Source organism: Lepeophtheirus salmonis, chromosome 10, assembly GCF_016086655.4.
Source record: "Lepeophtheirus salmonis chromosome 10, UVic_Lsal_1.4, whole genome shotgun sequence".
In the NCBI taxonomy this organism is placed as follows: Eukaryota; Metazoa; Arthropoda; class Copepoda; order Siphonostomatoida; family Caligidae; genus Lepeophtheirus; species Lepeophtheirus salmonis.
In genome coordinates, this window is record NC_052140.2 from 11,822,988 (window position 1) to 11,846,760 (window position 23,773).

The 23,773-nt window shown below is 32.8% G+C and overlaps 1 protein-coding gene across 3 annotated transcripts in view; it reads left to right on the forward strand.

Moving 5' to 3' along the window:
• Positions 1–23,773, forward strand: part of LOC121125427 (uncharacterized) — a 315,586-nt gene that overhangs the window by 69,633 nt on the left and 222,180 nt on the right. The window contains exon 2 of one of the 3 annotated variants that reach the window (XM_071891427.1): positions 8,770–8,809. The exons of the other annotated variants lie outside the window; for them this stretch is intronic. The gene's annotated coding sequence lies outside the window, so the exon portion shown is untranslated. The remainder of the gene's footprint in view (positions 1–8,769; positions 8,810–23,773) is intronic. 3 annotated transcript variants of the gene reach the window in all.

Sequence of the window (23,773 nt, forward strand, 5' to 3'; positions counted from 1 at the left end):
TCAATAGAATGTACATTCGATATAGATCTTATATTTATCTATGTCACCTTGGTGGCATTCACTTCGAAGTGAGACTCACACGGCTGGATTGTCTTGTCATCACGTCACCTTTATATGACGAGTATCTCAAAATAGAGAACATTATTTCCCAGGTCCAGAAAATACACAACGCAGCAAAGTGCAGAAACGGGATTATCCACCCAGAATCCAAAACTGCATGTCCACTTTGGTTAAAATTGGGGACTCCTTCTCAGGTGGAGGTACAAAACTATCCACATAATAATTTTTAATGCTACTGTTGAAATATAACATCCAATCAAGGAGAGTTTTTTGTTAATCTTGACCTACTTTTCTATCTCTGAGAATTTTTATTATGAGATTTACTAGTTGTAAGACTCTTTAAGAGGAGGGGGGAAGAAAAATAACTTAATGGAAGTCGTGGAACTAGATCATTCGTCTCCTTTAATTATAGTTAATTATATAAATATTAATAATTTTATGTTATAGATATGCACTTAAGCCATTAATGGATATTGACATATACATTTAACTATAACTGATAAATTACATATACTTGATGTTTGTGTTAAGATGATATTTAATTTATTGTTTGAGTATATACTTATATCCTTTATAAAAGAAATATAATAATTTTTAAAAAAAAACTAACAGGATACAAACATTCTTTAAAGACAAGGTCTTCCAAGACCTGGTGGAACCATGGTATGGTCCCAACAAGGACTTCCAAGACCTGGTGGTACCATGGTATGGTCCCAACACAATTATCTATGTCGCATTGGCGGCATTTACTTTGAAGGCTGGCAAACTGGCCGGCAATCTAAGAAGAAGAAAGAAAACAAAAAAAGAATGAAAAAATGAAGGATTTCAAAATTACTTTCTAAAAAAAAGTAATTTTGAAATTAATTTTGGATTTTTTTACAAAAAATCCAAAAACCAAATCCGCAAAAAGTCGACGACGGACCAGAAGCTGGATGAAAATGAAAACTACGTCCCAGAATTCTTACTTATGGGGACAAGAGTAGAAGAAAAATCGACAGTCACAAATAAATATTTTCTAAAGTTAACCATATTAGTTGATCAATATAATTGACTGACTTTTTGAAGAGGTTGAACTGAGTTCATTGTTGAGCTTAGAGATTTAATCAATTCATGGAAAGAAAGAATCATTGACGTATAACTTTACTTTAGCTTGAACTTACTCAATGCTCAGATTCTCCAACTGCACCGAACGATATTTAAAACCCGAAACCAACACTAGTCAATACATTAAGTTTTATTCATACATGTCATTTTTCATCAGTTATATATGTTAGTAACACGATATATTATGTTTTAAATAAATTAACATGTCTAAATGAAAAATTGTTCTACAAATGTTCAAACCTGTTATTGATATTCATAAATAAAGATATATGATAACCATTATTCATAAATGGTTATTATTTTTAATCATGCGCATAAATACAAGGGTGAGCAGAAATATCCGGACAATATTTTCATGTACTTTAAATAATACTAGATTGTATTTAAGACAAAGTTTATTCTTATTGTAAACGATACATAATGGACTTCTCCAAAGATTATTTAGGCATTAAACATAAGCTGTCATCCTCATACCGATCCAATGGGCAAGCAGAGGATGCCGTCAAATGAAGATGATCCTCAAAAAATCTCGCACAACTACAAATCGAAACCTTTTGATTTCTGGAGATCCCGTAAGGATCCAAAATACGAAGAAAAGATGCGGGTCACACGTGGAGTAATATCGAACATTCGGGAAGATGAAGGATCCTACTTTGTTGATGTAGAAGGAAAGAAAACGGATCAACCAGAATGTCCTGAAAAACGACTTACATAATTATTCGGCAGTGTTGTATATTTTGTTTTGTGAAGTGTATTAATAATGTTCATGTGTTCATTCGTCTTGAGGGGGAGATGTGAGGTCATCGTTTAGTAAGATTAAAATATGTATGTGTATAATATTAGAATGTACCATTGTATAGAATGTATTCATTTATATCAGTATCAATAGAATCCTCTAATAGTATAAATGTTCGTAAATTGGTAACTCAACACTATACACATATTGCTAGATATTTACAAATATAAACATATATATATGTATAAATAAATATCTGTAAGGTGATACCTAGTTATTAACGAATTTTTATAGTTAGATATAGTGTGTCTTAAACCAATGAATTCTAAAAAAAATAAAGAAGATAAGGTTTAAGGTACATATAAAGTAAAGGGAAGAGTTAGAGTGGCGTGTTAATAATATCCTGTAGGTTCGTCGTGTGGTGATTTAGAAGGATCTCAATCTGCAATGCATTTTGGATATTTGCATCTTCATATACCCATGACATCTATATGCAAAGTTGTGCCCTTATCGGTCTAGCGGTTCAAACAGTTCCAGTTCTTGAACCGCTGGAACCGGAACCAACAAAGTCGACCCGAGACCGCAATATATTGATTATCTCCATCGGTTTTGAGCTTATTTTCGTTTTTTTAATATTTTTAGTATATTAATAACCTATAATATCCCATTTGCATAATTTTATGTAAATGAAACGCATCGTTACCTATATTATATCACGCAACCTTTCCTTCAAATTAAAAACAGAAAAAAAGCCCGAAATCATCTTGTAGTTAGCCAAATAAGGGTTTACCAAACTTTACTATTCCAAAACTCCCGTCCACTAATACATTTTAGCGGGCCCCCTTTATACGAATCATAATACACTCTCCAGCCCCTTATGGCCTTTCTCATGTTCCTACTTTGAAAACCTTTATCTTAAGCAACCTTAATTTTCGTGGCCCCTGTTGGAACTTGAGGCACTCTGCGTATAAGGTAGCTGCGGCCGTACTTGTAAATAATATTTTTTCCTTGGCCTGAATTTTCTTGCGACGCTCATTATTTTAAGTCCCTACTCACAAAATTGATCCTGCATTAAAAGAACTGAGACCAATAAAGCCGAACCGAAACCTTTGAAATGAAAAGAACGAGGCCGGGACCCATAGAACCACTGAACTTGAATCGGGCACAACCTGGCCCATAAAAATCTTTTTAATTTGAATCTTTAAGTTCATGGATCGTACCTAAGGACCATGTTCTTATGCCTCACTCGGTTACTATCATCTCCTTTCATGGAAGGATCGGTCATAGTACATATGGCCCTTCAAATCAAAGCTGTGACTTCAATCTCGTTAATCATCGTGCTAGGCTCAAAAATATATGAGTTGCTCTTGATCTTCTCTGGAATTGTCATTTACTCCAAAGACGTCTGTAAGAAGTAAGAATTAATGATTGCCATAACGAGACAGAATATTCCGATAAAATATCCCGTAAGGAATAGTGAGAGAGTTTTAATCCTCCATCCAAGGTCCTTGTATTGAAAGGCTCAAGTCTATAAATATTAATAAAGCAAGGTTGTTCTCTATGTATGAATATTTGTTTGTTTGAATGTATACTTTGCCTAAAATAATTTTTGAACGTAGTTAATCAATACAATCGAGTGTTCGCGTCGTCCTATTAAAAAAATAGGAGTATACGAGGGTGGTCTGAAAAGGTTCCGAGCTAACAAAGATACAATACATTTAATTAAAGAAAACAAACAAACTTGTCTCTCTTTATAACTCTACAGACTTCTCCCAGTGATGATTCCATCTTTGTAACCTGTCCTAATAGTAATTCAAACGAGGCCAGAGTTCGCTCCACGATAATTTTCGTAAAGGTCGTCCAAAATCGATTGTTGTGCCAGAATCTATTCTGTACATGAGCTAATACAACAAGTAACTTACATCGAGATTAAGGCAACTTTGGATATCAGTATGGCCAGCATCTACAGGATATTCCATGAAAATTTTGTTGTAAATAAGATTTGTTCATGTTGGATCCCACGTAATCTGAAAAATAGTCATAAGGCTAATCGTATTTTATCGTAACATTGCAAGAGCTCACTCTTTTGCTCAAACTAAGAGCTTTTTGACTAGATTTAAGCCTCAAAATGATGGGTCATCCACCTTTCAGCCCTGATTTACTCCCCAATAACTTTTTTCTTTTCCTATCATCAAAAATAAATTACGTGGTCAACGATTTTCATTACCTAAGAGAAGTTGCAGATGCATTAAAAACCAAAGTTTTTGAGTTACCACAATAGGAATTTTAAAAAAATGTTTCGAAAACTGGTTCAAGTGTTGGTAGAAGTCTATTGATCTTCAGGGAGAATATTTTGAAAAGCAATAAAGCCAATTTTACTTGTAACTATTTTTTTTTTTTTATAATTAGGTAAGAAATATAAATGTACGTATTGTGAAACTTTATTCTTGATATATCTGGGACACTGTTACGGAATTATATGATACAAATAAATAGAATTGACTTCTTAGTTTTAATATAATTCCATTGGAAAATCTTAAAGCCTTTCCTATTTCAAAATAAGTGAGTTGGGAGTCCTTTACTTAATTACTTACTTGATTGTCACTGATTAGGAATATTAATCTCGTGAAGATTTTGTATATCCACAAAAATAAATTATACATCAACTATACAAATTAAATGTCCCCCATAACAATTATTTATTAGTTGTTTTAAATGAAAAAATAATTTAAATACTAAAAAAAACACCATTTCATAGGACAAAGTAAAAATAGCCTAGAAAATTACGAATGTTATAAACAATATTTATGCATTTTTTGTTTAGTTTGTTAAGTAATTTTGCTTTTTCGACTTTATTTTCGATTTTTAAACGTTAAATTACTATTGATTTTGTATCCTATACTATTATTCAGAGATGATAAGTTGTGAGAACATTCCTCTTCTTACTTTGAAACTAATACAATTTCTAAACAGTAATGTGATTCTGTGACTACCTATTGTTTTAGCAGTTGTCAAAGATAGCCACCAGTAAAGAGTAAAGTCGGAATTTTGTATAGTTTGTCTATAAAAAAGGTGAAAATGTAAGCTAGGCGGCTGAAAATGTGAATAATGTTTATAGGCCCGAGGCACTGTTTCGATTGCCAAGGAGATAAACATTTATGGATTTTTTTTAAAACAACCATCAACAATAGTCAATTTCTTCGCAAGTCTTCTTAATTTACAACAGGGTTTTATGTCAAATCGAATAGGGCATGTCCGATTTAAAATTATGGATTTTCTTTTACTACAACTAATATAAATTTATTTATAGCTCGTATCAGGCTATCAAACATGTTTTGTGTTTGCTTGTTTAAAAAAACAAACATTTGGTTATAATGGTAAAGTCTTTCTAACTGATCCATAGCTCAGTATTACAGGGAAAGGGGATCAAATTGCCGCCTACTTTAATCCTTGATAACTTGAAGACAACATTATCAAATAAAAAACCGGTTATCAAATAGGAAAGCTATTCTCGTCAGCTGACGATACGTAGTTCAGTTAGCATCATGCCGTCATCATATGAGGAGATAAAGAGCTATAAGTGGAACGAGGAGCTTTCGAGGTCCGCTGTGGTCATGGCATTGGTTAATAATGGAGGTGAAATCTCCAATTCAACGATTGCTTCAACCTTAGGAGTGAATTTACGGACTGTTCAGTGTATCCGTAAGAAGCTAGAGGACACCTGGGATGTTGATGCCACCATAAAGAGGGCACCCAAGGAGGAGGGCGCCGACAGGAAGGTCAGGGACACCGACTTTGTCCACAAGGTGAAGAAGATGGTTGAGGATGACCCTACCAGGTCCATGAAGGCCATGGCGAGGGATCTGGGCTGCCATGAGAAAACAATAAGGGACTGTGTATCTGAGGATTTAAGGTGCAGGAGCTACAAGATGCAGGTGGGCCAGATCTTGACCCAGAAGGCAAAGGACAACAGGCTGATGAAGTCAACAAAATTGCTCAACAAGCTCAAGCACCCAAAGCAGCCCAGGATGCTGAGGTTTTTCTCTGATGAAAATAATTTCTGTCAAGATCAGAAGGTCAACAAGCAGAACAACAGTTGGATAGCCACCTGCACCAGCCATGTGAGGAAGGTAATGAAGACCAAGTTCCCTGCAATGGTCATGGTGTTCGGGGTGGTCAGCAGTGAAGGTCATGTTATGCCTCCCCACATGTTTGAAACGGGTCTAAAGGTCAATACAGAGGTCTACCTGGATGTTAGGGAGAAGGTGGTCCTGCTCTGGATCCAAAGGGTGGCCGGAGACAGGTCCTGGGTGTGGCAACAGGACTCAGCACCCTGCCATGTGTCCAAAATCTCCATGCAGTGGTTAACCGAGAACTGTTATGACGTCGTAACCAAGGATTTGTGGCCTCCTAACTCTCCCGACCTTAATCCTTTGGACTATTTTGTCTGGGGCTATGTCGAGAGACATACCAACAGACATCCCCATAGCACCAAGGCCAGCCTGATGGACTCTATCAAGGAGGTATTCGGCAACATGGACAATGAGATGGTCAGAAGAGCCTGAGGCCGGTTCAGAGGCCGTATTGAGGCTGTTATTGATGCCAACGGTGATTATATCGAATGAATGGCTACTCTATACCTATATGCTCGTCATAGTTTTGATTTTCAATAAAAAAATGTAAATTTTATATAAATATTTTGTGTTGTTTTTCGTACAAAAATATTTTGGCGACAATTTCATCCCCGCTCCCTGTATATATAAGGGTGTTCCGATGATCGAAATCGGCAGGAATGGGTATTTTTGAATTATTGGTATCTTTCAATATTCCCAATTCCACGGAAACCTATTGCATAATTATTTATTTAAAAATATGATTTATTTGAACTCATTTTGGAGACAAACCAATAACATAGCTAGACTAGACAAAGACGTCAGCCACAATAGCCAACTAGAAAAAGGATAAATTTGACCATAATTAACTGTTGAATAACCTCCATAGGTTCTTCCAATAAATGATAAATACTTTTGCGCCAATTGCAAAATCCTGATCTTCCATTTATGCAAAAAGTTGGACATAATATCAGTGATGGTTATGATGAGATGTTTCCATCTGACAAGATCCCTGAAAATCACACCAACTTCATATTTGCTCCATCTACTGATGTGGACGTCTTTTAGTATGTTTAAAACTACCAGTACTGATGGAAGGCAAAAATTAAAGCGAGAAAATCTTTGTAAAACTATAGAAATAAAAAAATAATTCTTTGCAAAAATGTAACAAAACATTATTCAATAAAGGGTATCGAAAAAAATAATCTAAATATGGTCATTTGAAAAAAATAAAAAAAATAACTTGTGAATTACTTGCTTTTTGTGAAAATATAAATTGAAATCATCCAATTTTAATAAGTAAACAGAAGACGCTAAAACCAGCCTGGGGTCTCGCGCATATTCATAAATATCCTTTAACCCCTAACTTCCTTTCTTGTATGTATATTTGATTGTAACCGTATATAAACCTAAATAACTTTGATGTTAATTTAGACCATAAGGCAACACTTTCTTCAATTTACCTAAATAAAAGTTATCCCTAAGTTTCGTTCAGAAAGCTTGAAAATTGAACTCACAAGAACAAAATGCGAAAATCAAAGCCACTCTACTTCAAATTCAAAAGGACACGAAGGAGATTGAGTCATTTTTGGAGTGCTCTGGGTCACTGTTTATGTCGTGAAAAAGAGCGTGCAGCCACCATCATGGTCAGTGGGGTCGCTTGCAGTGACGGGAAGTGGATGTTCAGCTACTTTTTCAAATAAGGACAGTTTGCCGGCGCGAAAGGGGTCTTAAAATTTTAGAAGAAATTACATTGACCATTGTTAATGCAACTTCCCACTCCTCCCATGGCCCGAGCAACGACCGGTAACCTTTGCTAGTAAATAATAAAGTTATGGGTCAGAAACCATTCTTTAAATATTTTAAGGTCATTTACGGCCATCTTGTACATTTTCATATCTTAACATAACCCCAATTTCTCAGAAATTGTATTTGTACAACTTCTTTCTGACAATGATTCATCAAATATTATATAATAAAAGTATACTGTGTCCCATATGGCTGGCATACTCACATTATTGTCCAGATTGTGCTTTATTTCCCCAATATTTGTAAATCTTTATGGGTGTGACAACACATATTTTTCCCCTTTAATATTACTGAAAAGTACACAATTCAGAGTTCCTATTTGATATTTGCCATCCTAAAACACGGTTATCCCTCACGTTGGTGTTAGTGACATGTGTTAATATTGAATATTATTACTTTAATATATAGGCCTTTCTTTCATTAATAAGGCATTTTATCATAAAATAAAACAAATGATGGCTTATCATTCATATTAAAGATTTAAACAGCTATGTCTGAGGATCGTTCTGTGACATAATAATTATCAAGGCTAATAGAAATACAAGGATATATCATAACGCGTGCACGACTGATGTTTGACTTCCACCACGCTTTTAATATTGACGTCATAGTAGATGAGTGGTTGCGTGTTTTGTCAAAATCTATTTTTTTCTTATCCAGCAGTCGGTACGATGCATTAAATTAAAAAAATTCTAGCAATAGTCACGTTATAGACTATGAGTTGTTGCGTATTTAATCAAAATCTGTCTGTGTTTTCATGCAGTTGGTGCAATACAGCAGATTGAAAATTCTAGTAAGCCCGATTACATGATGATATAACCTTGTATTTTGATAATGGTAAAATCATAGCTTAATTCTTTTGCACCCAGTGAACAGTAGCGTCCCAAATTTTTTTTTTTTATTGTTTACTGAACTTTTTTTTAAAAGGTATTTTTGTTTATTTTATAGGTAAGATGTTGAACTTTGTATAATTCATACTTCATCAACGGTGAGTTTTGAATATTTTGTACAAAAATTGAAAAAACAACGTAGTGACAATATTTTTTTTTTTTTGTACCAAGATGAAATTTTATTCTTTTTGATCTTTTTTTAATTATAATTAAAGATGTATTGAAAAAAATAAATTGTTGTTTATTAAATGACTTAAGTAATTCCATACTAAAAAACCCTTTTCGGGACAGTTTTATGATTGCTTTACTCAAATTTGTTTGAAAGTGGATCAAATTTTACAATTATTCTGCAAACAAGGCCTAAACTCAAGCCAGGCAGCAGATAGTGTGTAAAATGTTTATGGTGGTGATACATTAAAAGCAAGTTTTCTGCATTTTTGGTTTTGTCGATTACGTTTTGGTAATTTTTTATTTTCGAAAATCCATCAAAAATAATTGATTTCTTTTTTCTACAGTTTTTATAAATAAAAATTATATTGAAATTCACTTTTTGCGTGACTGTGGGCTTTCTTCACTTTTTGAATTCTTCAACGTTATTCTATATTTTATTGCAGAATAATATAATATTACTTTTTTAAATTGATCAATAAATATTGAATATTGATTAAGAAGAATATAGATTATTCATAAAATTTATTTTCTTCAGGGATTTGACATTCATTGTACATGAAAGTTAATGTGTAATAATCGTTAATTTAACGCAATAAAAGTGCCAAATGCGTTGTTCACTCCATTTGTCGTTTCCAATTGAAAGATCAATATTTATAAACATTACTTTTATCAGATTTCTCTGTTATTTGGACACAATATGTGCAATTTACAATAACTGTAAATACTTGTCTTGGGCAAAAAAAAAAAAAGAAGTAACTAATGAACATTTTTTTGCCAAAAAAAAAAAAAAAAAAAAAATTGGCCAACCTTGATAATAAAAAAACTTTATCTTTATTGCTACACTTCAAATAAAACATAGAATCAGTACGGGCATGTGTAAAGGAATCTTTAACTTTTGGTTCCCTCGCCAAAGTTTGTCACATTATATATCCTACTGCACTCCGTCCTGAACGAGTTCTAGGGATGGTGCATTGTTCCGCCAGTCACCAATATAAGAAATCATTAAAAAAAAACTGGAGAGGTTAGAGATTGAATGTCTTTGAAAAGGTTGAATATTGTCAAAAGCAGTTTCCTCTCGATCATAAATTTAGGGTATCCATAAACCAGATGAAGTGGTTCTTCATCTTTTATACCACACCCATGACATAGAGAGTTAACTTCTTAATGCATGAGATAATAGTGTCGGTGTAAGATACATTGCCCATTCATAAATTGAACCAAGGATTTCAGTTTTCCTTTCGAAAAATCCAAGAGATGCTTCCACCTCCCAAGTCTAACTCTTGAGATCATAGCATGGCTTTGAAAGCAATAGTCAAGGTTCGACCAAAGTGTTTGCCATTTGTCTATGTAATGGAGAGATACCTTCTCCTTAAGAGATGACCGCGGGACTCCAACAATTCGGGTAGGAGATTGATCCAGAGGTACAGCTTTGGCTAGAATATCAGCCACCACATTTCCAACCATTACATCTGCATGGGAATGATGTTTCATTATCGAAGTAGGGAAGCTTTCAGTGCATCCAAAATTTGGATGAGGTTTCTTGCAGGCCCTATCCTCCAAAATGAACCAAATTCCAAAAGCCAACCTTTTCAAATCTGGAATGGATGGGGGCCAAAAGCAAGGTAAATAAGTCTTGTAATACACCTATGTCATATTGGACTTATCGGAAGAAGCGTCATCTTGTTGAAAGGTCTCTTATTTGAAGCGGGAATTCACCCATGGGTGAAGAACCATATCGATGATGGTGTCTACGTACTCCTGGTTGTTAATTTGACTCCACAGGGTACAAAAACTAGTTATGCCTTACCGAATCTGCTGACAGCTCCCCAGACAATCACTGACCGAGCTTTTGGCGGTCAATAGATTATGCAGAGTGCATCAGGTCCTTTTATAGCCAAACCCAATCAATTTGGGAGTTCCATTTAACCTGAACAAAAAAACGTTTTCATCACTAATATTAATGTTTGGAGCCATGCCTGACTTCAACAGACTGATGAGTCTCTTGCTTCAGTCGGTTCTCTCTCCTTTGAGCGCAAGGAGATGTATCTTTAGATGACGGTAAGAGCACATCTTCAGGTCCTTCTACACACGTTTGTTCAATGCTATGTGAAAAACTCCGTGGGTATTTTACAGGGCTTCTCTTAAAATTTTGTCAAATACTCTCTTGTATGATTTTGATGATATTCGTAGTCTGTGCTGTTAATGGTCCTTCAGTTCGAGGAAGAACTTTGACATAATTTGTATCTGTCTACCAGGTGCTTTTATGAAGGTAATGTTCATTTTCATGACGTTTAAGTCCTTCAAAATCTCTTAGTTGCTTTTTCATGCGATGAGGATTGATGAACGCATCACTTTTGCATTATCTGCTCGTAAATGAAGGATGACACAAATATTTTTTTTTTCACAAATTTTGTTCACAATGCATCATTTATTTACCGTATTAATTTTTACAATGAAATTTCCAAAGATCTATGAGTTATATAAGTTTAAACATCACGTAAAGTAATTAGGATGCACTTTGTATATTTGTTGAATTAGAATTATAGCCGTCCATGTTTAACAAATTTAATTAACTTTTGCCTCTTTTAAAATATACCTTTTCTATAAAATTTCGTTTATTTGCTTTTCTGCCTTAAATCAAAGGAACTCCATTCAATACTAATTCAATGATTGTAGGCCTTTGACAAATAAAAGAATACATGACAAAATATATTTTTTTCCTTTTCTCTCTTTCCTCATATATTCCTTTGATTCAGAAGTTTATATTCTCGTATAAATACATATTATGAGAGAAAAAAAGTATGAATTAGGCCTTAAATGATGTTCATAAGTATATACTCACTCCTAAAACCTAGATATTATGTTCTTCTAAATATATAATACAGTTTGTGTGTGTGTCTTTTATGGTTTCCAACAACGTTGTGCCTATGTGGCTGGGTGTATTTTTGGAGCCTGGTAAGGGTAAGACGTGGGTGCCAATTTTCAGGGTTTAGTTTATTTTTCTGGTACAGAAAAATAGGTTTCTAATAAAATGTTGGATTCGTAAACAAAAAAAGTTTGTAGAAAATGGTCTGTAAATTCATTTGCATATAAATTTGATAAGTAAAACTTGATTTTTATCTAACTTATATTACATTTTCTAAATATTTTTTTTTCCCTCTTATTTTCATCTAACGTCAATTTTCATTTGTTAAGAAGAAATGCCTCAAAAAAATCAATTTTGAATTTAAAATTAGAAACCTAATAACTAAAAACATAATATTTTCAATTTTTGGAAAATTTTATTTCATAATTTTTGCAATATTTGCAAAAATGAACCAACCATGCAGGGTTATTTTTTGACAAAAGTTATTCTCCATAACTATTTTTGGTTTTGCAAGTACGAAAAAATTATTGGAAGTTTTGTGTTCCCTTTTTAGAATCCCAATAAATACTATTAGTTGCAAAACAGTTTTCGCAATTTTTGTCGTGAATATCTATTTGGCATTTTTTTAGAAAAATGTAGGATGAACTTCTCATATGGATAATTTTTCAACCATTTATGATCGTATGTCGATTGAAATCAATTATTTAAAAAATTATATTTATAATTCATAAAAATAAATTTGAAACTAATGGATCCTTTAAAACAGGCAAGAGTAATGAAAGACACCATATAGTCTGATCCAAGACAAAGATCAAGTAAATAAACTCTATTATTCAATATAACCCTTCAACTTGGTTAAGGAAGCTTGCAACAGACAATAACATTGCTCAGAAGACTATTTATTTTTACTCAGCATTCAATATTTTTAGATTTAAACAAAAAAGGCAGAGACCCCAAAAAAAAAAAAAAAAAACATGCAAATGGAATATTAAAGAAACGCATTATCCCCTATGATATAATGACAACCATATGGAAAAAATACAAGGGGGTTATAAATATTTTAAAACCCTCGTTACAAATTTTTAAAACTCATTTCGTTGACCTTAGGTTATACAAAATATGCTGTGCTTTTGTAAGGACATCATTAACTTTTGGACTATTTGTCCCGATAAATAAGGTTACAAAGTCATCACATCGGAGCTTGCACCCAGAAGAGTTATCTAAAGCCGAAAGAATGTCTCTATATATTATATTCAAAACAGTACATTCCCACAACTAATGATTTAGTCTCCAATAAACAGGAAAAAGTTTTTCTTTATAAAATGTACTTCAACTTCAAAGGGTTTGTATATAATTCTTTTGATGTTTTTCGCTTTATATATTCAATAAAAGGATTTAGTCCAAGGGATTGAGTACCCTTTCTCAACAATGATACTAAAAACTTAGCTAACCTCAATCTGAATAGCGCAATGGGTCTTTGGACTTCAATTTTTTGGGAAATATAGATTAATAGTGTCGTGAAGCTTTTTTGTTTACAAAAGATGGGTATATAATAGTGTCAGCAACAAATATGGGTTTTAACTTCTATTGGATATAAACATTCCTTCACCGGCATCTCCCATTCAAAAATAGTTCATAATCCTCTATGATTTCTTTTTAGCCTTTGCAGAATCCCTCTAGTCTTGAAGAATAACTAGAGAGTGTCTTTAAAACTTTATAATTTTGGCCTTGTTTCATAATAAACTTCTTGAAATGAATGCTCCATAAACGATCATTATTCATAAGTTTACTGATTCAATGTATATTCAATGACCTCCATTGAGCTGAAAAATTAATAAGTGATAGGTCACTAAATTTCTTGGATTTGATTAATCTTATTGTGGATAAATTATTTTTTTTACTGTATTGAAAAAAGTTACTTTCAATTTGTATGTACTTCAATCTTATGTCTTTCCTGGATTGATTTCAAGACCAGCGCTTAAAGAGTATATTTGATCACATTTTTAATCGATTATAACCCTTAATTACGGAACTGGGATTTTCTGAACCCCAAGTTTTATAAAATTCCCTTAAATCAGATCAAAATAAGTTTAATCGCTTCAAATTTTTAATCAAAGTTTGGTGAATTTGTTTCATTTTAACTCGTTCTTTTGCTTGACCTTTTTTTCAATTTATGGTATACGTGTTATTACTGATATTCTATCAGTTGTTACTCTATATATCACACTGTACCTCATTAAAAGATTAATGAATAGATTTTCAGTACCTAAAATTCGCTATAAGTAATTAATAATCTAAAAAAAGTTTTTATCAAAAAATGAAATAATACTATTTTAAATATAATAATCACAATTTATATATTGTTGATATACCAATCTAATTTTATTAAGATAAATTTAATAATATAATGTATTTTTCCTCCTTGTCTTCAACTAAAGCAAGTATTTTTAAGTAGTTTTGTTTAATACTTACGAGTGCAAATTGGATTAAATAGTTTATAAAATATTACAAATTTAATTAGTCTAATTTTGAGAATATGTCAACGGTTTATCATGTATTAAATGCGATTAAAAATTAAGTTTTAACCCCATTTCATTGGCTACGTAAAAAAAAAGATGTTCACTTATGAAGGATTAAAGTTTGAAATGAAGTATCAAATTTTTAAAGTATAAATTGAAGAATTAAATACAATAGCTAGGTATTATAGTATCCTGTAATAATCAAAGTATTCCTTAAGACCTGCGTCCTGAGCCTCAGGGTCTTTAATAAGTGAGGCCTTCATAGGGTGCGGCATGACCGTCAGAAGACTTGTCACTTTGGAAAACTTGATTAAAGTCTGTAGTCTCCGATAGGCCTGTAAGAAATTCCAAATTTGGAGGGCTGCCCTTTTCACCCTTACCTTCATCTCCTTTATCTTCGATGTTTCTTGGTCTCCTTCAAGGCCTCATGAAGGTAATTTGCCGCCTCCATTGACCATAACGCTGGCCTTAAAGAGAATCGCGCCACTTTATGAATCCTGTCCAACATGGAAAAGGCAAAACCCTCTTCCAATCGCCTTAGCTCTCTATTTAGAACTGGAGGTTCCAAAGCCTTGTGTTGGGTCTTATTAAGGCAGAACTGTGACTCAATGAAAGAGCTGACCCTGGAATTAAGATTTCCTCTCTTACCATTTTTATTTATTCATATTTAAAGGAAAAGTTTTCTTGTTTTTTCCCAACCTTCGTACCCTTGACATGGCTGGGGTCTGGCTCTGGAGACTCAACTTTTTCCGTCTTCTGCTGTTGAGCCTGAGAAATTAAGAGCGGGATCCACTGGGGAACCGCTCCAAACGAACCTACTCCCTAGTTCCCTTGCTGAGAACTTGATGGACCTGCTTCTCCATTTGATTCGATACTAATGTTCCCAGGGGGTTGCATCACCACTGGTTTGGCCCTACAGGTTCATCTTTACTTTCAATTATTCCTTCTCCGTCTGATGACATTATAATACTTCATAAATAACCACAACGACAAAAATTTAAGACTAATTATATATTTATATAACTTAACCCATAAACAAACGTGTTCACTCCTCAGGACTTGAGAATAGAAAGAGGATGAGTCAGGGTGTTTGGTTATTAAGGGGGGATGTATTCCTTATTCCTATTATTTTCAGATTCTAATAAAATTTGTATGGTGTAAGGTACATTGCCCATTATTTTGCCTAAAACGAATCCATACTGGGCCGTATGCAATAATTTTTTTAAGATCTTTGCTAAACCTATTAGAAGAACGTAGGAGAAGATTTTGCAAAAGGATCGTTGAGAGCTCGTTTTTTAAAAATTTGATAAAAGCTCAGAAGCCATCAAAGCCTTGAAACTCTTACAAAGATGGGATCCTCTGTTTTTCATTTTCTTCTATTAACCGTCTAAAAACTTTTATATTTCTACATATAACCATTTGCATTAATAAGCATCAGTATCACTAAAAACATATTGGTTATAAGCAATAACCATAGTAAAGTTAAATATTGACTTTTTAAACTGTTCAATTGGGTGTATGACCATGATTAAAATAAGTTAAACTAATTTTTAAGTTAATCGTGCATAAATAAATTACAAAAACTAGTTTTCAATTACAAGTTTCAATAGTTTTTTAAAAGCATGAATTTTTTTGTATGACGAGTTTTTTAGCGAGCAAAAGTGTTTTGGTAATAACGAGTAATCAAACGAGTAACGAGTAGACCTCGCAATTGCTCGAATTTTTTAATCACTTGTAAGTTATAGCAAAATTGTATTTTTAACAATTATCTAAAATATTTTAGAATCGGTATCAGAAATCTTTTCGGAATCGTCCTATTACTAGCCTTTGCATATGAAATTTTAGTCTTAACTAAAGTGAGGTTGTTGTCAAGAGGTTGATCAGTAGGATGCCTATTCAAAATAAATGTCTATCAATACTTTCTTCCTTAATATATTTGCCTATGAGATATATAATAATGATATTAATATTAGAAAAGAAGATAATTTAACATTACTATCTATATATGCACGGAACTAATTGTGAATTAAATCTTCAATGCAACCTCACTTAGAGGGGCAAAGGTGAATAAACAGAGGAAGAGAGACAGAAAATCCAAAAAAATGTAAAGAAAAATTTGGTGGACAATTCTTGGAATGTGCGTAATCCAAATGTTGACTACCCTACAACAACAAAAAACAAGTTGAAAGATACCAGCAGATTTCAATGTTTCTTAAAAATCAGCAAACAACAATGATTTAGTAACGTGTTGATAAAGTCTTCAATTCTCGTACGAATATGTACCCATACACCTCAGCCAAGGCTCCACCAAAATTAATGCATGGGACAAAGTGATCCCAACTTGCGAGATTATGACGCAAGGTTATGTTATCTCTGATAGAAAAGTATTCCCTCCCATATTTATTGAAGACACAGTAAATGAATTCGCCTACAAAAAATATCCTCATCCATAGAAGGATTCTTTGTCTGGAGACTGCTATGGCGTAGGTAACTTTGTTGGGATGCAGGATGGCGCCCCTTGCTCATACTAGCAACACAGATCAAGCCGTCTTGATAAAGAAACTGAAGTCAAGTGGATTTTGGTGGAAAGAGTTTTGGCTATCATCCAGCCAAAACTTGATTCCACTTGACTTCAGTATAAGACAGTATGTGGAGGCAAAAATAACCTGGTGCTGTCGTTATTAGAGGGCCAAATATGAAACAATTTAGTTCTGTCTGTATACATATAATACAAAATAGAAGGGTTTCAAAAGGCTTTGGTCATGAGGTTATTTTGCTTCATATATATTTATTTATTTATGTAGAGGCAAGGATTTTTTATTTATTATTATTTTCCTTTCATTGTTTGATTTTCTTACAAAAAAAAAAAAAAAACTTTTCAAGTATCAGGGCTTTGGGATTTAACAAAAAACACTTACTTACATATATACAAAATTCAAAGAGTTAACATTGTTACAAGGCGTATATATTAGGATTGATCATTTCCAGGGAAAAAGGGTGTTAAAGGAGATCCTGTTAGTAAATAATTAGTGATGGGGCGATTCGAAAAAAAAAATACCCAAGCCGATTCTGATTCTTTAAATAATAGTCAAAATATACAATTTTGCAATCAGGGGTGTCAATATTAGTTGGCAATTTATAGTATTCATTTTGAATCGAATGATCTAAGTTATCATTTGGTAATCTGAAAGGGTCAAGGTATTATATTTCATATAATTTAAACTCTTGTTGATTAGAATATTAACAAAATTTGTTTAGGAGTAACTACACACAAATAATATTTTAATATATAAACCACTTCCCATTGAATCAATATTAAGTTAAATAATTCGGATTATAACAACTTTAACTAATTTATGGACGTAGATACAACTATGATATATATGTTTAAACCAAGCGAATTCACACCTTCCGAACAAATATACATCGAAAAATGATTACCAAGAAATTCAGAATGACGAAAGATTGATGGGGTAAACTCTTTAAGCAAAAGCTTATTACGATCGACACAATTCATATATTAGGTATAACAATCACACTCTTGATGAAATTGATTAAAAAATATCAAATTAATCTATATTTGCAAAGCTAAATTAAATATACTATAAAATCAATAATAAATTGACTATTTACATTATGCTGACTTATGAAAAATAAGGTTTTCTAGGCACTTAGGAAAAGATCTTAGTCTGGATCAAAGCAACATTTTCGTTCGTATCAATGCTCAAATGTAGATTTATTTATACAGGTTGATAAATACAGCATATAATAGTTACAAATTATATAAAATGTCCTTTTTTTTCGTTAAAGTGTTACAGACAAATTACAATTAACAGATATATACACATTATGTATACTAAACATATTTCAAATTCATTAGTTTGAACATTCCACAATAATCAAATTTGTCATAGGTAAACATATATTCATCAATATCTGAAACTATGATAAGTAGTCGTGAGGCATCCAGATAGACAAAATAATTTAAGCAAATCATAGAATGAAGATTCAAAACAAAATTTAACTTTTCTTCAGGATTAAGATCATCATCCCTCATCTAGACATTTATTCATGATTTATTGAATTCATAGAACATATACATATACACATTTTTAACTCAATGGTATGACACATTCCACTTTTACAATTTTCCTCATTGGCTAAAAATATATTCTTTGATTCATCAATATCTGAGACTTTGGTCAATATAAATAAAGTATATTAAGGAAATCATAGACTTAATATTCCCATATATAATTAACTTTTTATTCTGTACTAAGAGCATCCCTCATCTAGACATCCATCCATTTCATGCATGCTTATTTTAAGCTCCATGGAAAACCTGATGACTCGTTGACAACCCGTAAAGAGTGAGGGATTCAAAAACCAGACATTCAAGTGAGTCCTCTGAGCAAATCCTCACAAAATTTAATCCTATTTTTGAGGGGCAGTTCACCTGGAATTTTGTTGCAAGGGATTCCTCCCCACAAATGTACTCTTCTCCATTGACGAAAACCGATCCAGAATTCAGTATCTTAATCATATATGCCAAGCGGGTTTTTTTATTTCAAAGTTTTAGCTCTTCTTTATTTCTTTCTTTCTCTCTCTTCCAGCTAGGGAAGTCCAAATTTATTAACTTTCTTATGAGATCAATTCCAAAATGAGTTTTATCCTTACAATATTGTAGTGGTCTTATTTCAAATTGACAACGATACAGAGCGTTTTTGGGAAAGCTTTAAAAAAAAAAATTATACTTTCAGCTATCAAATATGATACTTTTTAACATTTTGAATATATTTGTCTTGAAGCTATGAGCCTCTGAATAAAAAGCTCCTATTTTCAACTTTAAACAGGCGGTGGCAGAACCTGAAGAAGACCCTCAGGATATACTGGGGACTCATGGCTGACCAAGCTGTGTGACAAAGTTCTTCAGAATGCGGGTGCTGTTGTGGCGTCTCCTACTGGCCTTGCATCTAGATGGAATAGTCTAGGTGGTTGAAGTCTTTGCTCAGAAGTCCCTCCCAGAAGTCCTTTCCTAGAAGTGCATGCTGACTTGGAGCCACTCTGCCAACGATAGATTTGATCCATGGGATAACTTTGATGTCCAGAATTTTGATGGGCTCATCAGCCTTCAGCCTGTATCCTAAAGGGAGCCAAAAAGAATTTAGGGCATCTCGTTAGGATGCAACCAGGCATAACATCATCACTGAAGCAGAGTGCTTGTAGGTGCAGATATATCGGTGTTCCCCTGCTATATCCCCAAATGCAGTATTTGGTCATTATGCCGTTTAAAGATAGGGTCCACAGTAAAGGTCTTCTCGTCAGAAAAGATCATGAGTCCACAGGTTCCCTTGTGATGGCTCAGGATCTTTTTTGCACTCTCCATACGGACTTTACTCTGATGTTCTGTCAACAGAGGCCGCGGAATACGCTGCAGAAACTTTCCTCTTACCCTTTTTAGAGGCCTGGACACCTCTGGTGGGGACTTATTAATATTCCTGGCCATATCTGCTATTGAAGAATTGGGTTTTTTTATTGAAGGCCAACTTCTGGCGGTTGGCGGACTTAGAAGGTTTCCTGCTTGCTCCGGGAGAGTGTCTGAGGTACTTCACGGCCTTTAACCGCATGGAAACATTGTATATCGTCTTTCTTGAGGTACCACTCTACTCATGGATGACCTTCTAGGTCAATTCCGTACGGAGGAGCGCATAGTGGCACCCAAGACAATGTTTTTCTTAGCAATCAACAGCTATTATGTGTTCTAGAACATTGTTCATCGGAATATTGTAAAAAAGTTACTCTTAACCTCTCAAAATTTGCATAGTAGAGATGAGTAAATAATAAGGGTTGACCCAGTAAATATAAGATATAACAAAAAATATTAAGAAAACAAAATAAAAAGATATTAGCATCTAAGTTAGGTCCTTCATTTAACTTGATTTACTTGGTCGTATTTGTGTTCTACGGCTTAAATAACATTAATATATATGGGTTTCAGTCTTTCAAGACCTTTATTTTGTTGCATAGTGTTATACATAACTTTTGAATAAGATATTTTGATATTGAATTTTACATTTTCTTTGTCAAAAGAAATTAACTCTAAAACCTGTTCATGAAAAGCTATTTATAGAGAAATAAAAAATGACAAATCACTCCTAACTAAAATACGAAAATGCGAGTTATTCAATATATGGACATATGTCAACTTTTTTCTGATTCATTAACCTTGTCTGATTGCCTGTTGGAAAAAGAAAAGTTATGACGTCGAACACTGTATAATTGTAAAATATTGAACCCTACTAAAATATATGTCACTCTTGTTGTTCGTTTATTTAATATATATTCAATGGTTAATTGAAGGAATTATATATAATTAAATGAAGCTTATATTATGAAATAATTAAATATAAGATTTCCCGTAGGTGTAAAACCCCACAAAGTTGAGGTAAAACAGGATTCCGGGAGAGAAAGCCTAGTATATTTGTAAGATCCAGTATGTGAGTTATATAAGTTTTGTTTCCCCATGTTTTTAAAAATCCACATTGTATTCAATCATTTTTTTTTTCATATTTAAATGACTTTAAAAAATGGGAAACAAACTTTTTCTTTTGAAAAAAAATAAAAATGATGACGAATTCCATAAGGATTAGCAAATAAACAAACCAACTTATATAAACAGCAAATTTAATTATATTAAAAAAATATTTTTATATTTGCTTGCATCAATTGTTTTTGTGTGTGTTGTTGTATTATTTTGTAATCAATCCAAATAAAATTATATTGATATATAAGGACCAACTCATACATAAAAATATATAGTAACTAATTAGGCAGTTCATTTGTAGAGATGTAAAAAATATGACATTTAACGCGTGTGTGTTTTTTTAATTTTTTCTGAGCAATATTTAGTAACTTTATGAAATGTATTATAATTATTATTTTATTCTTGAATATGGAACGTATCTCGATAAAAAGTAACTAATACATGAAGTAAAAAATTCTGAGTGATTTTTTACCTTATTTTGACAATCAAATTAATATATGTAGTTAGAATTATCCGATGATTAAGATAATTCCAAACGGTTTTTGACTAATTTTCATTTCCTGAGCAATTAAATAAGTGCTCACATGCTAGTCCAACTCTTTGATTTCCATAATTTTATATACATTTTCGACATCCATATTACAAGAACGGAATCGTTGAAACCAACGTTTTGCTGATGCATTCGATGCTGTATTGGGACCATAAACATCACATTTTTTTGCCCCACTGCCTCACCTTTTCACGTTGTTCGTTGCAATACTGAATAATGTATCGAATTATCTCTTTTTACTTCCACTTTGCAACGCTGTAACACACCACTGGCTTCGTCCAACACAAAAATGTGAATCAACTTTTTTTAAGTGTACCCTTAATCTTTAGCATACTTTAAGCTTTTTTTTTAATGCCATGAATTAAAAGTGAGATATAGCTCACTAAAAACATTTAGCAAAAGATCCTCAGAACATTTTACCTAACACAATATTAGTGCATGTGCTCTTAAAAGACTGAAAGCCGCTCTGAGGATTTGTTGGAATCGGAGTAGAATTGAGAATCGACGCCGGAGTAATGCCAGCCTATATGGCCTTGCTTGATACGGAGTTGGATGGATGTTTATATCCTTCATGTAATACCTGCTTTCAGTTAATATAATAAAACGTTATTATAACTCAGCTGCTTCTCTTTCCATTACTCTTCTAGTAACTTCAACATGGCGTCCAGAACGTTCAGTTTTCTTGTGCCTATATATAACCACTTATAAACTGTTCTAATTTAGTTTCTAGAGGCGTTTTGCCGTTAATAAAGTAATCCTTAATCAAAATACATTTTTTATTTTCGTCCTTTTTGGAAAATCATTCCACTTTCTCAATACAAACGAATGTCAAACAGAAAAAAACGACATATCTGGCTAAAAGTCGTTGTGTGTTCTTCCAAGAGATGATACTAATTAAAAATAACCAAGATACGCGCCAAAAGTGCCATTTCTTGGACTTCGTACGCACTTTTCAAACGATCCTCGTATAATATTTTACTAAAATGTATTAAAGTGCAACTTTTTTACCTGAAACAAGCCTGTTGTTAATTGTGAGTATATTAAAATATAATTTTGTATCGGAAAACACGCTTATTTCAAATATAATTTTTCTCGTTATATTACTTCTATGAAATGATTTCCATCTCATCAAATTATTTAAAAAAAAAAAAAAATTTAGGTTAAAAATGGACTGTCTAATTTTGCCCGTTAGAATAAATAAATTTTTAATGCGGGTAGAGATGGGAAACACGTAGAGAAAAATAACAATTTTTGAAATAAGAAAAGGAAAAAATGTTAGTACTATTAATTTTTTTGTTCATTTTTTAATAAATAGATCGCCTTGGCGTTATCAACTCGCTCTGAATGATGAATTTCTGCCAACTTCTGCTATTGTTTTTTTTAAATGTTTTTAAAAATTATAATATAAACAGGGTGGGAATTTTAAATGTGGAACAAGTTTAGACCTCAATATCTGGAAACCCCTTTAATCTTTGTTTCTAAAAGTGTGCTGATTAGATTTAACTGACAAAACTGCCTAAAAAAAACACAAAATCCTTTAGGTGTCCTCTATACAGTGCACACTCCCACAGCCCATACGATTTTTTAAAACTATGTAAGAAACCCCTTTTTCTTAAAACCTTGTAAATATTGTTTAATCGAAGTTATTTTCTACTATTTTTATGTTAAAAAAACTTCATGTCACTATGAAAAGTTTACTTACAGTCGTTTATAATTGTTACTTGCTTTTCCCTAAAGCAACATTTAGATATATAGTCGCTAATTATCGTATAGAATTTGTTCATATAAATAGTTATTTACAAATTTTGCGAATGTTTTGTAGAGTACGAATATACAAAATCCCAACTATTTGTGTGTTTGCATGATTTATGATATATAATTTAAAGTAACCACAATTTGAGGAAATCGTGTAAATACTGTATTTTTTTTTTTTTTTAAATGCACCAACAAAATAAAATACTCAAAAACTAATATCCTACCAACAGAACTAGTCCCCAGCATGGGCCCTCATGGACTTGAAGAGATTGGCCTGGTCTGTTTTCTTTAACTCCTCCAGATCCAGTTGAGGCTTTTTGACAGAGCCCTATTTCCTCTCCAAAATTTCAGTGTTGCTGACGGCGTAGACAGTGGTTCCGGAGACGCCCAACTTCTTGGCGAGTGCGAATTGAAATTTTTCGATCACGTTCAAGTGTCATTTTCTCGAGTTGTACGTAAGCTAGGGAGCTTAAATTGATTTTTTTATGTATCTAATTGTTTATGCTTTAATATATAGAAATATAAAATAACTTCAATCACTCAATCCTACTTAATTATTGAATTAGGCAGTGTTCAGATTTCAATGGACCACCCCTAATATGCTTGTATATTTAAAAAAAGCGTAGAATTAACCTTGACAACCCTGACAATTTGAAG